This window comes from Echinops telfairi, unplaced genomic scaffold (genome assembly GCF_000313985.2).
Source record: "Echinops telfairi isolate 266 unplaced genomic scaffold, ASM31398v2 ScPeMD7_1;HRSCAF=3_0, whole genome shotgun sequence".
Classification (NCBI taxonomy): Eukaryota; Metazoa; Chordata; class Mammalia; order Afrosoricida; family Tenrecidae; genus Echinops; species Echinops telfairi.
Genome location: NW_022103896.1, coordinates 81,417,985 through 81,441,006, shown reverse-complemented (window position 1 = coordinate 81,441,006; position 23,022 = coordinate 81,417,985). Strand labels below are relative to the sequence as shown.

Below are 23,022 nucleotides of genomic sequence, written 5' to 3'. Positions count from 1 at the left end.
CACAACTCAAAATCATTAAAGACCTCACTTACTGGTTGATAGACTGGTGGGATCTCTACAAATCTTCATATCTGGAACTGAACTCTCCAAGTTTTAGAATAATTAAGCATTTTTCATCTCAATCTTATATTTCAATTAGGACAGATGTTTTAGCTTTGATTGAATATGATAAAACAAACACTTTCCATAAGCTTTTAATTATATAGGCAAAAGAAAAAAGATTATAATTGGTAAATAACATTATGAAAATATATTTAAACCTAGTCATGGTGTGTCTCCTGTCGATTTCCTCTCTTATGTAATTTCTGGATGCTTAAACTTTAAATATTCCATTATTTTTCTAAGTATTATCAATGAATTGAATTTTAGTAGTTTGAACTGAATGTCGTTTTGGAGAGTTAAAAGCAAAAGAAAGAAAAACAAAACGTTGGCATCTAGTTGATTCTGACTTACAGAGATCATCAAGGACAGAGTAGATCTGTGTCTAGAGGGTTTCAAAGGATGTAAATCTTCACGGAAATAGCTGCCATATAATTCTCCCAAGAAGTGGTTGGATCAAACCACCAGTCTTTCAGTTAGCACTAGGTACCTTTAACCATTTTTTCCACCAGTGTCCTAGCATTTGGGATGAGCCTATAATGAATAAAGAGATAATTATAGCAGTAAGGGACTTTTTTAACATCCACTCTTTCTTCCAATGTCTAACCTACCAGTTCCTATGCCTTTGCATAGAAACTCTTTACAGTTCTGCAGAGTTATCAAAAGGCATTCTTTTCTGTCTTCATTGCTTGATTCACGTAAAATAAATACGTGATTGAAGAGACAGAATGCACTGTTAGTCATTTTTTCCTACGGGTACTACAGCAAATGACAAACATAAATAACAGTCCCAATAAAATGTACTATTGAATTTTACAAAAATAATTTGAATAGCAAATATCCAATATAGGGGTAAGAGAAAGTGGATACTTTATGAACAAATCTGAATTTAAAGGAGGTATGTTTTTTTAAAATGTAAATAAATTAACAAAAGAACTCCCAAGTATGAAACCTTTTATGACACATACTTTGGAAGCTTTTCAACTTGAAGCTGAATTTTTATTATCTCAAAATGCACTGCTGTATGTATAATCCCTGTACTACACAGCCCTATTTTATAATTATCATATTTAAATATTCATTTATATTATCTTGGGAGCAACAGGAGAAGCATATTTCAAAAAGAGGAATCATTCTACAATAAGAAATATATTCAAAATAAAACTGAATCAGGTAGAAAATTATTGCAGAAAAATAATTATAAGCACAGTAAGCATTTGGATTTACTAAAGAAGTTGCACACATTTGGGTTTAGTTTTCCTCAGCATGCTTATCTAAAGTGCCTAGGAATGTGAATTCTTGAGTGCCAGCCAGTTGCTCTGAGTTGGAGGGTAGGGCAAACAATTTGGAATTTAACATGCCCTTCAGGTCATGCCTGGGGAGAGCATCCTTCTCAAAGGAAAGTGGAGTTTAATGATGTGGAGGCTGGATATCCATTTGCTTATGAAATAGGATTCAAAATGAAGAGAAATAACTTTAAGTATCCATTAGTAATTGGAATGAATTATGAATCAAGAAAATATGGCATTTGTCAAAAATACCATGGTATGTTGTAAGGTTGATATCCTAAATATTAGTAAGCTGCGATGGACTGTTATTGATCATTTTGAATCAATCATATGATCTATTGTGCTGTATATGACAAGATGAATTACATCATATTGATTATCAAATAAAAAGCATTCCTAAACCTATCATTAAAAATGATGTTACCAGGGATAAAATAATACTCGTACCTATAAGAAATATCAAATTATAAAACTATTTTTAAATTTTACATAGCAACCATTACTGCCAAAGGTAAAGGTATTGAAGATTTTAAGCAATTTATGCAGTCTCAAATTAATAGAACATATAGTCGTAATAAAGATACATTTATAATGACTGTTTGGGATTCAAAAGTTGGAAACAACAATTAAAAAAAGGAATCAGCAGATGGAAAATATTCCCTTGGCAATATAAACACACTAGAATCTAGTCACTAGAAACACACTAGTGATTAAATGGTATAATTTTCTAAAATTAATGAATGATTCATAGCAAATACCTTTAGTTAAACAAAATCAATGACAACTAGGCATTGTTGTTGTCAATATTGGCATTGTTAATATTGATGGAAAATATACAGGAATCCAGTTAACTACATCTGAGGGAAAAGACACGGGAGAAGGTATATCATCCATTAGAACATTGCAAGGGGCTGACTGCACACCAGACAATGATTGCTTCAATGTCTCTATGAGACTGAATCAACCCAAAGGCAGTGAGTTTGTGGTTTTTTGTTTGTTTTGGCTTATGTTACCAAGTCCATGGTAACCAAAATAAGATGAGTATATTCCATCTGGATTTGTAAACCATCTCCAAAATATATTTGATGCACTAAATATGAGTTGCCTAAGACAAGATGCATCCAGAGATGGAATCAAGGACATTATAAAGTAGAAAGTGAAAGCTGATTTCTTTTAAAACGTGGTGAAAAGTAAAAGAAGAGAAAGCATTTTCAGAGGAGACTCTGAATCTTGCTCTTGAATCTAGAGTAGTTAAAGAGAAGAAGTGATGAAGGAAAATATTTGAACCATATGTTTCAAAGACATTCTTGAAAAGACAAAGTGAAGAATTTTAATGATATGTGCAAACACCAGGGACAGAAAACCCAAAGGGAAGAACATTCTTGCCATTTCTGAAGTGGAAAAAAATGAAGGAAATATGCAAATATAGACTTGGAATAGAGAAGGATTTATGGATAAAATACTAAACAATGTAAGAGCTTCAACAATAGATGGAAAAAATACAAAGAGTCATTGTCTCAAAAAGAATGGGTCAATATTCAACCATTTCAAGCACTGACTTATAATAAGGAACTGATAATGTTACAGGAAGAAGTTAAGCTACACTAAAGGCATTGGTGAAAAACAAGACACCAGGAATTGATAGAATTACCAATTGACAGTCTTCAAAAAATGAGTGCAATGCTGGAAACACTCACTGAGCTAAATTGAGAAATTTGGAAAACAGCTACCTAGCTAAGTAAATGGAGTAAAAACATATTCATGACTATTACATAGAAAGATAATTCAATAAAATGCAGAATTATTGAACAATATAATTAGTATTATATGCAAATAAAATTTTTATGAAGATAATTTATAAATGATTGCAACAATACATCAACAAGGAACTGTCAGAAATGTAGGACAAGTTCCGAAGAAGATGTGGGATATTACTGATAATATAAGATAGACCTTGAACGAAAAGAGAGAATGCCAGAAATATGTTTATGTGGTGCTTGACTGACTATATAAAGATATTCAACTGTGTGTATCAGAGTAAACTATGAGTAACAGTATAAAGAATGGGAATTCCAGAAGATCTTGCAGACTCTGTACCTATCGATCTATGTGCTACCAGGAGGTAATTCCAATAGAGCAAGTGGATATGTTAGGTAGGCCAGCATAGGACTGGGGTTTGTCCATTAACGTGTGCCCAGAGGGCCAAGCTAGGGGAACAAAGGAGTGGCACAGCGCACATGTTCAGGGTTCCCGCCGGTAGGCAGGGGTGGGCGTGAACTTGAATTGGATCACCTAGCCAGGTAAATTCAATTCAGCCAATGGGGTCGACCAGGGGTCTTCCACCACGCCTCCCTGTGGAATCCTTGAAAAGGCAGAAGCCCGGAGGGGAGGGGATCTTAGAACAAGGACAAGAACCGAGACGGGAGGACAAGAACTTAGAACGGAGGAGGGAGAACTCCGGCGCAGAGAGCTTTGGCACGCTTTGCGGGACGCAGAGCCGCTTCCAGCTAGGCCGAGTGTCTGGGAGGAGCCCCTTGAGTGCCGTGTAAACCTGAAACTTCTTCTAACTTTCATAAAACTCACTTCGATCACGAACCAGGCTTCGGCGTGAATTCTTTCTCGCGCGGAGCCAAGGACCGAGGTATAAATCTAGCTCCAGAGAGATCTAACAGATACAGCATGTTTTAACATCAGAAAATATATATGCTATGTTTGCATTATTTCAATATACTTATTCAATTTATATGCTTACCAAACAATCTGAGAAGATGGACTATATGAAGAATACAGCATCAGGATTGGAGGAAGACTGCTTTGTGATAAGCTGATGACACAAGATTGCTTGCTGAAAGTGTAAAGGAGTTAAAACCCCACTAATGAAGACAAAGGACCACAACCATCAATATGGATTACGTGTCAACATAATGAAAATACACATGATCACACCTGAAAGGGAGAAAACAGTGACGTCAAAAATTTTATTTTACTTGTAGCCACAATCCAAGGGAAATAAATACACAAAATACTGAAGTTTTCAAGAATTTTATTTTATATAGGTCCATATTTCCTTGAAAACAGCAATCAAAGAATCCAGGTAACATGTTATATTGATAAGAGCTGCTCTTTAAAGTATCAGAAACAAAGAAGCCATTTTGAAAATAATGGTGTGTCTGGCCCAAGACATAGTATCTACAGTCCCCTTATTTGAATGTGAAAACTAGACAATAAATAATAAATTCCTAGGAAGTTAAAACATCGTAATGTGAAAATCAAAACCTTTGCAATTCACTGCATGGGTTAAACAGCCAAGCTTCTTTATGTTCCACGATGAAAATACTGTTGGTAAGCCCAAACACTGAATTTCAGTTCTACAGTTCTACATTTATTCAATTTTAGAGCTCTCCAAACAGAAGATAAACAGGCTGCAAGACCAGAATAAATGTAATTTAACAACAATCCAGACCTCAGAAATGGCAAAGTCTGGTTCATATGAGCTGATTTCTGATTGAGGTAGATGAATTATAGCTATATTTTCATTTTGCCAGGAATTCTTGTGGGAGGAAGCTAACCTTATTCAGAAACTCAAATCATTTCATAATTTCATGTGCAATATATATTCTTTCACCACAATTTGAAAAATCACACAAAAAGACAAGAATACAGTTGAATGTCTTCGAGTCATAAAGCACATGTATCTTGCTAATATTCTGTGATTTCAAACAAGATCTACCTGACATCAGCAATGATATTTTTTATTCCATTTTCTCTTCTGAGACCAGCTTTAATTTTTGGCAATTTTATGTTGGTGTAGCTTAGTTTTTAGAAAATCAAAAGATATAACAGATAATAGGGGAACATATATATATATATTTTTTTTTTTTCTTCACATGCACATGGGAACATACATATATTTTAGAGACACAGGTAATTCCGCTGTTGGAAGTATAAGGCATAGATTATAAAATTACGTTGTTTAAGACATGATGGCTAAATGTAGTGTAATATCCTAAATTGGATCTAGCAACAGAAAAAGACATTAAAAGAAAAACTTAAGGAATTCAAATGAAATCTATTGTTAAGGAGTAGTATAGTGTCTTTGTTAACTTCTTGATTTTGAAAATTGTACTAAACTTATGTAAGATAGAAATTCTTAGTGTTATTGTAGCTTTTTAAAAAAATCAGTTCATTGTAGCTTTTTAGAATCTAAAATTATGTTTAAAAACTATTATGTTTACTATCTTCAGAAGATATATGACTTGTAAGAAATGTTAAAACATGGAAACCTCAAAATAATAAAATAGATGTCAAAACACAAAAATTAAAAATAACCCTAAAATTAAGAACTCAAGATATGTATTTACCAATAATTTAAACATAGCCAATGAGAGAAGCTATGTTAAATAAATTTATTTAGTTAAATAAATTTAGGCATCAAAAATATAAAATGATAATATTTAATTATGTATCTATTTTTAAAATATCTTTGTGTCCCCTCACTTATAAGTTGTTTTGTTAGTTGGCATGGAACCCAATTCATGTTGACTTTGTGTACAACAAAACAAAACATGGCCTAGTCCTGAGCTGTCTTCATGATCACGGATCATGAAGGTTTGGCTCTATTGTGGGGGATATTTTGTCAGTCCAATTCATTAAGGGAGTTTCTAATTTTGACTGACCCTCTAATTTACCAAACATGGTATCTTTTTCTAGTGATTGGACTTCCCTTTTACATACACAAAGTGCCAGTAAGCAAGCTGAAGATTTGTCTCTCACTTTTCAGTTACCTTCTGGTTGTATGTTTTCTTAGAATGATTTGTTTATACTTTTGTTGGCTCATAGCATATTCAGAATTACTTATCAACCATACAATTCAACTACATCAATTTTATTTTATTTTAATTTTTAATTGTCCAGATTTCGAATACATGAGGCAACTGAAAAGACCATGGTTTGCGTCAGGAATATCTAACACATCAAAGTACACAGAGATTAATAGCAGCAGTTAAAATTTTACTTCTGAAAGCTGCTGGAAGTCACAGATAATTTTCAAGGTCACAAAATCCCAACAGAATGCAATGAAGAATAATTCTAAAAATTTACCTGACAGTATGTGGTAGTTACATAATCTGGTGTCTATTTGGGACTTGAGAGGATTAAGAGTGAAGGGGGTGGAGTCTAGTCTGTCAATCAGATCATAGCCACTGAGGCCTCTGTGTGGGCATGGCCTTCTCCTGAGAATTCTGGGAATTCCTAAATTTCCTTTTTGGAGGCAAGAGACAGACTCTCTCTCTCTGCTCACTCCCTGCTAGACATCCCTGAAGAGAAGCCACATGGCCCAACCCTGATGCAGCCAGAACCCTGGACCTGCAGAAGCCACATGGAGACCCCTGCTAGAGCTGAGATGCTTACAATGCTACCAGATCTACGAGACTTCTCACCCACTGGCCTGTGATTGTCCTGCATTTGGCATCATTACAGGTGTTTCGTGAGTCTGAAGAGGACCTTATAGATTGGTGTCGGACATATGGGCTAATATCAGACTTATGGACTTGATCTGGACTGGGCGGGGATGTTTTCTCAATGTTCAATTGCTCTTGTGTATAAACCTCTTCCTTATACACATGTAAGTGTCTATGGATTTGTTTCTCTAGTCTACCCTGACTAACACACAGTACTTTACTATGGCGGCACCCTGCCCCCTCAGATTCCTCTTCCAGAATTAATGTCAAGTCACTGACTCATTCTTTTTCACCTTTTCTTATTCTTTCAGTGATCTCAACAGCATCTACTCATTCCAGATGGTTGTACTTTTCTAGGAGATTTGTGATAACGCTTTGCTTAGGCTACGGACAATGCATTTGCCTATGCTAAGGACAATGCATTTGCCTATGCTAAGGACAATGCATTTGCCTATGCTAAGGACAATGTATTTGCCTATGCTAAGGACAATGTATGGCCACTGCGATCACTGTTTGCAGTTTCTGATGTCCCCCCTCATTCCGGCAGCTCCTCTTTGGTTCTGAGTCCTCTGGGACTGAACCACTGGTTACTTCATTCATGTGTCTAATAAGGCGCTCTCTTCATTCTTCAAAGGACGGTTAGATAAACAGTAGACTGGTAACTGCAAGCCTAGTGTTTCAAACACAACAGCCACTGGAGGTTAGAGAGTGGAGGTTGATTGCTTCTGTAACAATTTACAGCTTGAGAAACCCTATATAGAGTTGATGAGTGCTGGAAGCAACCTGATGGCCATGGGATAGTTGTGTATTTGTTTTTTCTTCTTCTATTGTAGTTCTTTCCACTTGTGGACAGCACTCCTAAGCAGTTGAAGCCTTTCAGCTTTAGTAGCAGCCAGAGAGGCTTCATCAAGTCCCATGGCTCTGCGTCAGGCTAGGGCCCTCATCTGCATTGCTTCTCCACCTCAGACTTCTCCACAGTCACTTGCAGGGACCTCTGGGCCAGCTCCAGGTTTATTTTTAACCAGCACTGGTTTTGGTAGATGCTACATCCAATAAATGTGTTTTTGTGAAGCTTTTTTTTACAATTTTTGCTGTGTTAATGTTTCTCTAAGAGGAGTGTTAATAAAGTGAATTTCAAGCAGTTTACAATGGACAAGAAATTATAAAATGAGCTAAGCATACCCCAATATATCTGTAATTTTAGTAAAAGGATATATAGTGGACCATGACTTTTTAAATGAACTTATCATTTTCAAACAAGTTGGGGAGACCATCTCAGTTTCCCTGCTAGCTGCTTTCATGAGTCTGCTTTCATCACTACTGAGTCTGCAATTCTTTAAGAGTGCAAAGTCTCTTTATTGGAGGCCCATGGTAATTGCCCTGATTTGTAATCATAGAGGTTTACTATAAATTCTTCTGCCACAACATGGACATTAAGCTGCTGAGGACTGTGAAGGAGTATTTTGGAGAGCAGTATCAAGGGGAGAAAAAATAGATACCACACCAGCACCTGAAAGCGGGTGTAGCCTTGACATCAGACAACATACTAACAAGAACTAGGATGAATATTTTGTTACCTAAAATACATTTTCCAACTAGATTGAAATTTTCCTGATGTTTACAGCAATTCTAGGCTACCTTGACTCATGGTTAAATAAAAAATTACAAAGGGATTTTTATCAAGAAAAGTATCAAATATAATTGAGGTTGGGCGAAGGAGGTAGGTGACTTGAACAGAGTATGTGTGGAGTCCACAACATCTTTGGACTGCATTTCCCAGAACCTCCTACTAAGCAGTTGGAAGTTCCCCCAAACTGGCAAGGTTTTCTTCCTCCAAGGAGTCTCTACATGAGTCTTACAATACCTTACATCTTCAGAAAATAAATCTTTCTCTTGGTAAAACAAGAACTTTAATTCTGGTACTATAATGATCCCTAAACACTTCAAAACCACCAGCCACTCCCCAGGAAAAAGGTGAGGCTTTCTACTCTCAAAAAGAATTACAGTTTAATAAACCCACAGAGCAGCTCTATCCTGTCCTCTGGGTTCACTAAGAGCAAGTATTGAATTTGTGGCAATGAATGGGTTTGCTTTGGTTCAGAAGGTTACTACATATAAGGGTGATATTTTCAGATAATTAGTCAATTGAACATTTTCTTCCTCCCAAATTAGAATAATTCATATAAACCTATTTCATAGGCTCTTTGGTACACAGCAGTGAGCTAACTAAATAGACATATCTTCAGTAATCTAACCAATAGTTCACTTTGGAAGACTGGCAACGAATGGAGAAAAACGTAAAATATTTGTTATGCTAAAAGTAATACGTAATTACTGAGGGGAAAATAAGTTAGAGGAAGTAGGATAAGAAATATGGAGAAGGCAATGATGAGGCTTGTAGATAAGACTTGGCCTCATTGAGGGGACTTAAAGGCAATGGAAAGGTTAACACAAGAGATAACGGGGAAAGGGGAGAACAGGACCGAAATAGTTCCTAAGGAGATAACACTGAAGGAGACTTCTGATGTGCATAAACGCCAAGGCCATTATATGAGCTCGGTTCCAAGCAAGATGGGGGACCCTTGGATTGGGGACTTGGAGAGGCAGAATCATAGTTGTGTTTTAAAGAGATTTCTCTATGGAGATTAGCTTGGAAAGGGAGCCCACCCCCAACCCCCCACCCCCGAAGTAAGGAGGCCTATGAGAATGGGATTACAAAGATCTTGCCATGGAATGATAGAAGATTGAAACAGAACTGCAGCAGAAGATATTTTGAAGAGGGTGTTCCCTAAGGAGGAGGAATGGCATTCTTGCTGTGTACCATTAGAACATCTCCAAGTCAAACCAAACTGTCTGCCGTTGAATCAAGGCTGACTCATAGTGACCCCTGTGAAACCCTGAGATGGTAACTGTTTACCGGAGGAGAGTAGAAAGCCCTATCCTCCCATGGAGCTGCTGGTGGTTTCGAACTACCGACCATTTGGATTGCAGCGTAACGCATGACCACTCGGCGATTTGTTTTCCTCATTCTGCAAATAGTATAGAACAAGCAAGCCACTCTTCTTTATTATGCACAAATTTCAATATAATCGAACATTTCTTTCTTATTATCTAACCAGTTTCTTCAGTCAGTCAAAGTTTCCATGACATAAGTTAATAGATCTTACAACCCATATTTCAATTATTTAACAAACAAAAGAAATAAGCCCACAATATTTGCTTTTGTATTGGTAAGTCAACTTGTCAGGGTTGAAGTTTTAACCAAATATGTGATTTGGATATCTATCTATCTATCTATCTATCTATCTATCTATCTATCTATCTATCTATCTATCTATCTATCTATCTATCTTACGGTAGCATGGAGCCCTGGTAACATGATCTAGTCAGTAGTCAGCATTCGACTACTACCTGTGGGATTACAACTGAATGAAGGGTGGGGCCACCAGTGCTCTGGACAAACATAGGCAGGATGAGAATCATTGTATGTTTTATTAACAGATCTGCAAGCTCAGTGAGATAATTCTCCAAGAACTACTTGCTTTGCCTGATCTTGCTGGGGCTTTTGTATGCCTTTGGGCATCACTACGTTTGCATGGTTACATTCATTTTTAGCATATCACGGCTTTCCCTCTAGCAGTGGATCTACATTTCACAGAGCCACAGGGTATACATCCTGAAACATGGCTCCCCTGACCCTTCAGACAATATTAATGTTCTCAAAAGAAACATTTTTCTGAGGTATCCTTTTTAATGCAAGAGCTTCATGTACCCTTATTTTTTTGTTCCTGCCACTCCACCCACCCCCGCAACTGTGGTAGTTACATAATCTGCTGTTAATTTGAGATTACGAGTGAGTGAAAGAGTGGAGGTCAGCCTGTCAGTTGGGCGGCAGCTTGATGATCTCATTGGGGAGGCACAAACGGAGATAAATAGCTCACTGGAGGCAGGACACAGGCTCATTCCCTGGTAGACACTGCAGGAGCTACATGGAGACCCCTGCAGAGCTGAGATGTTTACACTGCTACTGGATCCACACAACTTCCCACCCAGTGGCCTGTGATCTTCCTGCATTCGGTGTCATTGCATGTGTTTCATGAGTCTGAAGAGGCATAGGATTGGTTGGTATTGGATTTATGGGCTAATATTAGATTTATGGATTTGATCTGGACTGGGCTGGGGTGTTTTCTTAATGTACAATATGAGTGTCTATGAATTTGTTTCTCTAGTCCATCCAGACTAACACAATAGTTAATTCCCTTATCCTAAATTGGAGTTTGAAAATGCAACCATGAAGATTTACAGCACTCGCTCTCTAAATTCAGACACTTGGAGTATATATTCCAGGGAGGAAAAAAGGAGAGAGTGTCTTCATTTGCAGTGAACTAAAGCCTAAACTGTGACACATTAAGCAAGAGATCCCCTCTCTCATGGTCATCATTTCATATCCACGAGGCAAATTGAGAGAGAAAGATGAGGCTATATGATCCTCTCAAGATTTAACACCATGGAAACCCTATATTGGATCCCTATATGTCTGAATCAACTTGTTGGCAACAGGTCAATGGGTGGGTAGCAGTGGAATAATTAATATTATGTCAGGAATTTGTGTATATCTTTTTTCCTGTCAATAGTCTGTGTATGTCTAATAACACATTTTAAGCATCATTCCTGAGGCTGCTGTCGGAATCAACTATGCATATTTTAGTATTTTACAATAATATTTAAAACTAATATACAGTATAAGAATTAAACATCAAGATTCATATAACTTAAAATTTAATTTCTATATTGTGATGCTTTTTCTTCTATACAATTTCACAGAACAGCAGAAAGTATATAAAATATTTTTAAAATCTATATGAAAATAAAAATATGCATATGTAGGGAATCAAATGATTAAACACCGAAAGATCTTAATAATAACATAACTGCTTATTCTGTATAACCCGATGACTAAACACCATTGTGGAAGTAAGAACATCATTAAAATACAGCAACTGTTTCTTTTGGAAAGAGTTCCTTCACTGAGCAATATTTTGTAATAGAGAATATATAGGTCGTTTGTCACAATGTGATGGGGTGTGCATTGCTGTGATTCTGAAAGCGATGTCATTGGAATTTCACATACCAGCTGAGTCACACAAGGTGAGCAGGCTGCAGCAGAACTTCCAGACTAAAAAGATACCTCAAAGAACAAGTAGGCTGCCCACATCTGAGGAATTAACCATGGAAAATGTTATGACTAGCAGTGAAAGATGTCAGATGCTAAAAGCCTCATGAATAATGGAGAACATTACCATAAAGTGAGCCTTCTAGGTAGAAAGGCTCTCAAAAGATGCCTCCTTCTCAAAGTAGAATTGATAATAATGGCATGAGTGGAATGAAGTTTCCAAACATTAATTTTCTGATCAGGCACACCTCAAAATGGGAAAGAAAATTTTAACGGCATTTTGTTTTTTTATGTATGATATTCATGATGTCATCTCATGGCTCATAGGTCTTCTGTCATTAGTGTTCAATGAGTCAAATTTATTCTTTAGCTAGTCTCGAAATTCAGGTGGGTTATATTCCATTTAGGCTCCTCTGGACTTGTTTTAATTTTTCTTAACTTCAACTTGACTTTATATATGAGCAATTGATTGTTTCACAGTCTCTGGCCTCATTTTGGCTGCTGATATTGTTTCTTCTCACAGATGTACTCAGTTTGACTCCTGTGTATTCACTGTATCGGCATCATTTGTGATAAGCTACACTGTTTCCCCAAAATTAAGACATCCCTCCAAAATAAGACCTACTTACAGTTTTGCCTCTCGCTGAAATATAAGGCACCCCCCCAAAATAAGACCTCCCCGAAAATAAGCCCCCCCAAAGCTACCGTAACTCTGGACTCTGGACAGTAGCTGCTGAAGCTACCACTCAGCTCACTGTTGGCCTCAGCACAGCTGGAGCAGACAGGAAGTGAGAGGTCTCTTTTAATAAAACAATAAACAATAAATGTGTACCGTATTCTTCTTCATGGAAAAATAAGACATTCCCTGAAAATAAGACATAGCGCATCTTTGGGAACAAAAATTAATATAAGACACTGTCTCATTTTCAGGGAAACAGGTTAGTTGTTTGTTGGTCCTGCAAAATTCTATCAAGTGATCCCCAATTTCATTGCTATTACTAAGGCCATATTTTCTGAATCCTGTTCCTTCCTCTTTTTTTTCCCAAATTTTTTTCCATTCCATTCATCAATAATTATCAAATGCCCATTTGCTCCCATTGTCAAATGAGCCAATTCAGCTCTGATATATAAGCCAATATCTTTAAAGTTCAACAATTTCAATCTTCTAAAAAACAAAATAAATGACAGCACCTTGGAGACACTAAGCTCAGTACTTTGAATCACTACAGGAAAGCTAGGAATCAGGAAAATAAGATTGATATAAATTAAAGAAGCAGCTTATGACACAGACTCTTGAATCAGAGATAGAATGCACCTACTCCATGGACATAACAGCAGGTTTTCCTGTGGTGGCATTTAACCAGCAAGGAGAAACTACTGTGTATATTAATGGAGAGGCCTGGCATTGGCATTCCCCATTGACACTGCTGTCTCACTCTGTACAATTAACTCTAGGTCTTTACAAAAGCCTCTGCCCGGGAGTTCTGGAACTTCAAAAGCTGTGGGCACTACAAACCAAGAGCGTATTTAATTAATGAAAACCCTATCCTATTTACTTGAGTCCTATTTGAGTTTTCTTGTGGATTCCACATACCTGTTAATTTGGGAGTCTGAGACATTTTTTTTTCTGAAGGGACCTGTAGTTTACAATTTTTGAAAAAAAGCTGATCACATTTCCCCAGGACTTCTAATCAACTATCTGATTCAGAACTAATGAAATGTAGGAAGCTGTTCATAATGTGCTAGCCTACAAAAGGACAATTTAATTCACCTAACACACTGCCTCTGGATTTAAAAAATTTTAAGTCATGAAACTTTATGGGCTACCATTTATACTGACTTCAGATAAATTTATTTAATTCTTTACCAACAATATCCCAATATCCTCTTTAATAAGAATCTAGAGAGAGATTAGACTCAGTTTTCTAGGACTTCCTTTCTAAAAGGTTCACTTTTATCTGAACCAGTTCTTGTAACATCCGTATACACCCTGTTAAGAAATCTAATAACAGGCTGGCGATTTGTTCAGGTTTTAAGAGCTATTAGCCATATTGGTATACAAAGATTTCCAGTCATCCCAAGTCCTCATTTACTACTAAATTCTAAAATTCTCCCATATTCTAATCATGCCCCCCCAGACAGTACATATTTTATTGTTATCATAATTATAGCACCCTTTTAGGTATCACTCACTGTCCATCAGGAGAGCCAATATTTGCTTGCCCTCACCTAAGAAAATCTGCAATCTCTCAGCTGTTTCTATCAAATTAGTCATGTTGATTTACAATTTATTCATGCCGATTCACAGCACTTCCAATATAAAAATAAATGTAAATTACTTCCATATTTTGATTTACTTATGCATATGCACAAACTCATAGCAAGGCAACATTAATGACAGTATCATCTTATTAAAATATTTAGATGCCAGAAGTCACATATTTTCTAGAGGAAAAAGTACTCTAAATTAGCTCAGGTTTCTGATAAATGATTACATCATTTAGTTTTTGAAGATGTTTCTAGATCCTAAGTTAGGAAGAAGATACTTTCGCTTTGCCTATCCCAGACATTAAGAAATAATTATGTATATGTCTGGGATTTTGAGGCTACTGTAGAACCTAGATTCCTAATTTTTCCTTGTGAGTTCAACTTCTAGATAAATATCAGAAAATCTCTGAACCAGATTCTTTCAAAATTATACTGGAGGATCAAGAAGTCCTTATAAATATAAAAGAAGCCCTAACACATCTGCATTAGCCTTTTCTAACTCTAAACTTGATTCCCCCCTGTGCCTATTTGTACATTACACCTTTCAAAACACTTTAAACATTTTAGCTTAGGTGTAGGAGAATACTAGATTAACACATTGCTACAATATGAGTCGACCTTGTAGCTAAATGGTTTTCTCCTGTCTCAGGGCTGTTGTTACTGCAGTCAAAATAGTCAAAAACACGATAGACATAACGCTGTTTTAAAAATATGGTTATGATTATGATTATTATGTTCCCTGTGTAGTATCGACTATCCTTAATCTGCTTTTACCCAATATGTCTCCTCCAGTTGTTATTGACCTATGAAGCATTTCCCGACAGTACCTAATATTAGAAGGTATTCTGTAGGCTTCCTGGTTCCTGCCATTCTTCTTCAGAAATTGATAAGCATTACCTAACACACAATTCCATACATTTAATTGAACTGCTTTTAAAGTCTTTGAAAAGATGTTGGAGAAACTCTTTTGGCTAATCCTGAGTTGATTCTAGCTATTGGTTTCTTCTATTATGGACCTGATCCTGCAAGTTCTCACCACAGGGCTGTGTATGTCATCACTGCCACTACTGAGGTGCTTCAAAGACAGGCTCTTCCTGGAGTTGCTTCAGTCGAGAACCGAATTATTTTCCTTGACCAGAGGCTGGCATTTTTCTAAAGGAAGGTCTATGAATGCTTAAAATGTTTCTAATGTGCCTTTCTGGAGATTTGTGCTTTTAGACTATTAGGTAAACAGAATTTCTAATCTCTGCTGGGACTACTAAAGAAAATGGAACATGGTAAAACACCTATTAAATACTTTATTACTCCCTTCTGATATTGCTGGGATAAAAATAGAGGCTCACCAGCCCAAAGGAGTCCCATAGACTTCACAGTTCAAAGGACATAACCTTGTTGAAAAAGCAGCCAAACGATCTTGCTCACTATGTATTTTAGCACTAATGCATATTGGAAAAGGCAACACTTAATGTCATAAAAATGAGATTACCCTATTTTTTAAATGAAAAAAGTTTAGAAAAGGTAATAAAAATCTCAACATTTAACTAAGATTATAAAAATAGAGAAGCAGAAAGAGAATATGGTTGTGAGTCACATAATTAAATTACAGTTATTAAATTCAATCCGAAGGTTGTCATCTTGAAGTAATTTCATAATCCCATGCTACACATTCTCCATGAGAGATTCATTTTAGCATATCTTAAACCTAAAGAACTGAAGGAAAAAAATGTCTTCTCCAAGTTGCAATATTTAAAGATTCAATGGAGAAAATATTGAATGAAGCAGGAAGCATTCAAAGAAGATGGAAAGAATACAGAGTCACTGTACCCAGAAGAACTAGTTGACATTCAGCCATTTCAAGAGGCAACATATGATAAAAATTTCAATGGTAATGAAGGAAGAAGTCCAAACTGCACTGAAAATATTAGATAAAAACAAGACGCCAGCAATTGATGGACTAGTAATTGAAATGTTTCAACAAGCCAAGGATGCCCCCCAAATTGTCTATGACCTCAAAATTGGAAGACAGCTCTCAGGCCAGCTCACTGAGAGAGATCTGTCACATTACGAAGAAAGGTGACCCAACAGATTGTGCAAATTATTGAACAATATTGTTGCCAGAAGGGCTCAGAGTTTTAAGCCTCTCTACCTTTCAGTTCTTGTCCTGCTCACAAAAAAGTTTTCAGGTAAGGAATAAAATTCAGACCACCATCAGAGAAAAGGTTTGAACAGAAAAAGTCCATTGATTGAAGGAGATACTTTGGAAAGGAAGTCCAAAGGGGCCAGCTTACCTAATCTAAAAGCCCCAGCAAAATGTAGAGCTGAACTTAATATTCTGCTAATAATGGACCTCTCTCACCATAGGTTGGCTTTTTGGCTGGCTTTTGTCTGGTCCTCTACAGTGAACCTCCTCCTCTCTGACATGTTCATCCTGCACGCCATACTTCATGCTGTGCCTTTGTCTCACACCCAGAAACCAAGAGTCCATTCACTCACTGTGGTTAGTAGTATGAGTATCTTGTCTTTCTCCACTCATAAGTAAACGTTCCTTATCTTCCCTTCATCTTCCTTTGTGCGGAAGGTATGTGCAGGGATTTGTCTCCACATCTCCTTTGTGCTGGACAGGTATGCATGAGGAAACAAGTCTCCATCCTCTTTGGCAATAATTTATGCTAGATTCATACCATCTCTTCTTCTCCCTGTTCCAGTCTCTATCTACCTAACACTATCGTTGATATCACATGCAAGTAAAATTTTGCTGAATATCATTCAACAATGATTGCAGCAATAGATTGACAGAGAACTGCCAGAAATCCGGGCCAGATTTTTAACAGGATGTGAAACAAGGGATATCATTGCTGACATGAGATGGATCTTGGCTGAATGCAGAAAATAACAGAAAGATGTTTACTTGTGTTTTATGGACTCTAGAAAGGCATTGGTATATGGGGATCATAACAAACTCTGGTTAACCTCCAGAAGAATGGGAATTCATGTGGTCCCTATACATGAATCAAGAGGCAGTTGAACAAACAGAACAAGGGAATGCTGCATGGGCTAATGCCAAGAAAAGAGTGCATCAGGGTTGTATCTCCTCACAATATTTATTCAATCTGTATGCTGAACAAATAATCAGAGAGGCTGGATTATAAAAAGAATGATTGGGGCCAGGGTATGGCACCCCATCAGACTCAACTGGAGGACACTCTTTTTATAGGTTTTCATTAAAAAAAATTTTTATTTATTTTTGGTAATTGTTTTTTTGTTGTTGTTGTCATCATTGTGTTTTCTTTTGTCACTTTGTCTTGCTATGTATTGTTTTTTTATGCATATTATTATCTCTGCACGTCTAGCTAGCTAGATAAGATAGGCCAGATGAACAGTATGGGGGACATGGGAGAGGAGGAGGTGGGGGAAAGGAGGTGATGTTGACCAACCCAGGAACAAGGGAACAACAAGTGATCCAAAATTAGTGGCAAGGAGGGTGTGAGAGGCCTGGCAGGGATCCATCAAGGGCAATATAACCGAGAGAAATTACTGAACCCCAAATGAAGTTTGAGCATGATAGTGAGACAAGAGGAAAGTAAAAGGGAAATAGAGGAAATTACTAGGAGGCAAAGTGCATTTATAGAGGTCTAAATACAGGCATGTACATATGTAAATATATTTATATATGATGATGGGGAAATAGATCTATGTGCATAGATTTATAGGTTTAGTATTAAGGCAGCAGATGGACATTGGGCCTCCACTCAAGTACTTCCTCAATGCAAGAATACTTTGTTCTATTAAATTGGCATTCCATGATGCACACCTTCCCGATGATCGCTGAAGACAAATGTGTGCATAAGCAAATGTGGTGAAGAAAGCTTATGGTGTCAGGCTATCAAAAGATATAGTGTCTGGGGTCTTAAAGGCTTGAAGGTAAACAAGTGGCCATCTAGCACAGAAGTAACAAAGCCCACATGGAAGAAGCACACCAGACCACGAGGTGTTGAAGGGATCAGGTATCAGGTATCATTGTGAAAGAGGGGGAGTGCAGATTGGGGACCCAAAGCCCATCTGTAGGTAATGGATGATCCCCTTACAGAAGGGTCCCCAGGAGGAGATGAGCCAGGCAGGTGCAGTGTAGCAACAATGAAACATACAACTTTCCTCTAATTCTTCATGCTTCCCCCATCCCCCCCACCCCAACTATCATGATTCCAATTTTACCTTACAAATTCAGCCAGACCAGAGGATGTACACTGGTACATATAGAAATTGGAAACACAGGGAATCCAGGACAGATGATCCCTTCAGGACCAGTGGTGAGAGTAATGATAGTGGAGGGTGGTGGGAAGGTGGGGTAGAAAGGGGAACTGATTATAAGGATCTACATATAATCTTCTCCCTAGGGGATGGACAGCAGAAAAGTGGGTGAAGGGAGGGAGATGTTGGACAGTGTAAGATATGACAAAATAATAATAATTTATAAATTATCAAGGGTTCATGAGGGGTGGGGTTAGTGGTGGGAAGGGAGGCGAAAAGACGAGGAGCTGAAACCAAGGGCTTAGGTGGGAGCAAATATTTTGAGAATGATGAGGACAACAAATGTACAAATGTGCTTGACACAATGGAGGTATTTGTGGAATGTGATAAAAGTATGAGCCCCAATAAAATGATGTAAAAAAGAAGAAGAAGAATGGAAACTGTCCCAAAGGCATGATTAGCAGAAGATCAGTGCACCATAGTTACAAGTAGGACTACAGAAGTGGGACAGGTACATAATGTTAAAAGTAATTTCAATATTGTTCCAGGGCCTTCCAATCAAGACAGTCAAGATAAGACTGATAGAGCATGACTTATGACTATGGGGCCCTCAGCAATCTCATCAAAGTCACACCCAAGCAAGCACCTAAGGAAGACTGCCCCTTCTTGAGACAAACAGCCGCTTCAAGACCTTGAGCCAGCCTGGAAAATATATCTCTTTACTTCTATTTTTACTTCATCTCTGATAGTGTTTTCTTCAATTGGCAAGATACTTATGGCAACCAATTTAAAAGGTTTAATTCTCAGGTATGTGGCATCTTGCAAACTCAAGTCAGTCTGACTTTCCCTGGTGGGTCTGCTGGGGTTGCTCTTGATCTATGGATATATAAACAATGAAGAAAGTGTTCATTATTATAGGAAATCACTACCATTGGATTTTCCTCTCTTCCTGATAAATAGCCTCTCGTAGGGTCTGAATGAAACCCAGGCCATACACATCTCATCTTAACACAACTCTTACTTTCCTGAGTCAACTAAAGGGTCTTCAAAACCCATGCTAGTCGTTTTAGGATTGTAGGCCTCGGCGCTCTCAATAAGTGTGGGGAGGATTCATCTGGTTAACTCCCCAAACAGGGTTACTAAGTCAGGTTTTTCCCCTTGGATGGTAAGGATCTAACCGCATGCATACGAATAACCCAACCCTTGCGAAGCCCATGATCTTATATCATCCAATAGCTGAATGTGCATCATCTATTGTAAACTTAAAAACTACTGATTGGTTTGCCATTGACTAGCTACATTGAAGCATCTGAAATTGTCCCAAGATACATTTTGGCTCTATAGAACTTCCTTTTGGCCCTAGCTTTCACCAGGCTGGATTGGAAGATGCATTCCAACCCTCAGCTGTACTAAAGAATGTGTTTTAAATAAATTCATAATGCACTCATATTAAAGGCTCAATTATCCAATTAGTGTTGAGTCTCAGTTAGTAATTGATGTGTTCATTTAGCAGCAGTGTTTGCATTTTAAGTAGACTTTAAAGATTTTATGGCATATGTAGAAGGATTAAATAAATATATGCAAGTTTCCTTAAATGCTAATATCCATTGACTTCAAGAGATCAATACTGAAATGACTGTGATGAGGGAAGCAGTCTTCCGAAGTTGAACTGCCCCTGATATTCTCTTTGCAGTCCAAGGATGTAGATGCACAATAGTAAAATCTGAGTGCTATGGCCTATTCCTGGAAATAGTACAAACATTATCCTCTATACTAATCACATGCAACCCATAGTACCTTATCTTAATGATCTTGAAATTATGAGTGATTAGCAATTGGTTTTCCTCTTCGGAAGAATGGTGGGGAAACTGCTCGACAAATTTTGAACCTTTATATCCCTAATTTCCTAGTATCATAATTGTAAAGTGCTTGCACTTTATAAATAAAATGCAGTTTTAGAACATTTCATTCTTCATATCACATTCTAGTAGTTTATCTTCCGGAAGATGTGTTCACAATTAAACAAATATGCTGGGGCCTCTCACTTAGACTCTGATTCATTCCTTATTAATCAAATGGCCTGTCTTTACATTTCAAAGAACTTTAGTCTGAAGTTGATCTGATTGATAATCAGTCATTAACCCCCTTATAAGAAGGGCTTTTTCTTGATATTCTTAGTTGACCACCTACTGAAAATGTTACAAACTGGATTAAGCTTCTGAATCACCATTCAGTAAATTTGTAGAGAATTTTTTTTTAATCAAAAATGGGGATGGTTAAGAAGTTCAGAAGAACTAGGTGCTTGGCTTAAGAAGACCTTCTACCAAATATGCAAGCTAAACTCCATTTGTTTTTTGCTTGTTTTTTTGTTTTCTCTCTCTTGTTCACTTTCTGTTTACTGATTAGGCTGAGCTGCCTTTTAACAGGCACCTAGCCAGCATATCTTCCTGGGAGTCTGCAGTCTCCCCTTCTGTCCCTCCTGCTCACAGCATGTTTCCTGGAAGCGCATTCCCTCTGGCTGGCCCTTGAAATGTCCATAGACTAAGCTGCTAAAGGACCCAAAGTTTACACTAGCAAACACTAACCCCACTGTCACTGATATTGATGTATAGAGGCCCTATTGAGCACAACAGAACTGTGCTCTAGGGCTTTCAAGGCTCTAGAATCAGAGGCTCATTTTATCCTGTGGAGTTGCTTGTGGCTTCAAACCCAATGCCATTGCAGTTAGCAACCCAATGTGAACCACCTACGACACCAGGGTTCCTTTCCAAAGTGTCCTGTCATTGAGTTGATTTTCACTCATACTGACTCTCTAGACCAGAACAGTAATGCCCTTTTGGGTTTCCAAAACTTTAAATAGTTAGGGATGCAGACAGCCTCAGCTTTCTTCCGCAGACAAACAGGTAGGTTCTCAGCACTGTCCTAATGGTTAACAGCTCAATACAAAGCCCATTACTTCACTAGGTCTTCTAGGCAAGATAATGCTTGGCAGATTGTCTGTGTCTCTTGAAGCACACTTTTGCAAATGTCAAGCAATCATAATTGTGTGTGTGTGGTTGTAAATTTCTGGGTCCTTTGTATTTAAACTGTGATTTTACTGCAACAGGAATTTGGTTATGCTCGCTGTGTGCTGCTCAATTTAAAATCATTTTGTTTCTTCAATAATCTCTTTTGATTTTAACAGAAATTCTAGTTTGCTCTTTAACATCAGGAAGGAAATAGACATTCCAAACAACACAATCAACCCATAGGAACCAAGTGACCTTAATGGTACACTCTCTGTGGCCACAGACAAATCTGTCCTTTCTTTTCACCTGTGATGGAGCACTGGCCAAGACGGATCACGAGCTGAGACATAAAATACACTTAAATATGGAATTGCTTCTAGAACTTTACCAAGAATCACTTGGCAAGGAATAATATTGATACACACATAAACTTCAACGGAGCTCTAGGACATTCACTCTAGGAGTGAATGAATAAATGCAAATAGCATAGTCTGAGATTCTATTTATATAAAATTTGGGCAATAACCAACTTTACCAGACTAGGACCACAAGTTTGAGGCAGGGCGTGGGGAAGAAGATAGGCATGGCTATCAGTGAGTAACGGGATCATGGTTAGTATTTTGATTGGTGATGGGTGCACAAACCAAAAGAGGCTTTAAAATTACATTGAAATAGACAGACACCCACACACAGGAGAAATGGGTTATGTCAATTTAAATATCGAGTAGTGTTATAATATAGTGGTATGCAGACAACATTTTAGTAAATACAGTTCAATAGTTTCAGAAAAATCTAGTAAAAGGAAAATTTGGCAGATGAGTAATTAAAAGAAAGCATGATCAATGAAGAAAATTGTGAAATACATAGTGTGTTTAATTTTTGAGCAGAGTTGTTGCTAGACTTATTTAAAAGAGCTAGTTAGTATCCACATTGATTTCCTGTAACTGCTGTAACAAAATTCTACAAATAGGTGGTAGAAAAGAAGAAAGCTGTATTGTCACAACTCCGAAGGCCACCATTCTGAAATCAAGGTGTCAGCTGGGACTCCTTTGTGTTTATGAGGATATAACTCCATGCGGTGCTTCTATCTTCATATGACTATCTTCCCTCTCTCTGCCTGCCTATGGCTCTCCTCGTTTATTTTGAGACCAAAGAGTGGATTAAAATTAATCCTACTTCAGTAGGACCTCATACTAAAGTAATTGATAATTTCTTCTAAGGTGCTCTTCACATTCAGGTTTAAATGTACTCTGTTTCCCTGAAAATAAGACAGTGTCTTATATTAATTTGTGCTCCCAAAAGCTCCCAAAGATGCTCTAGGTCTCATTTTCAAGGGATGTCTTATTTTTCCATGAAGAAGAATATGGTACACATTTATTGTTTTATTAAAAGATACCCTGCACTTCCTGTCTGCTCTGGCCGCGCTGCAGCCACAGTGAGTTGTGCGGAAGCACCCACTGCTACAATCCAGAGTCCAG

The 23,022-nt window shown here is 37.5% G+C and overlaps 1 protein-coding gene across 1 annotated transcript in view; it reads right to left on the bottom strand.

Annotated features, from left to right (window-relative positions):
• Positions 1-23,022, bottom strand: part of SNTG1 (syntrophin gamma 1) — a gene marked incomplete at its 5' end in the record, with an annotated part of 207,702 nt that overhangs the window by 78,948 nt on the left and 105,732 nt on the right. The gene's annotated exons all lie outside the window — the stretch shown is intronic.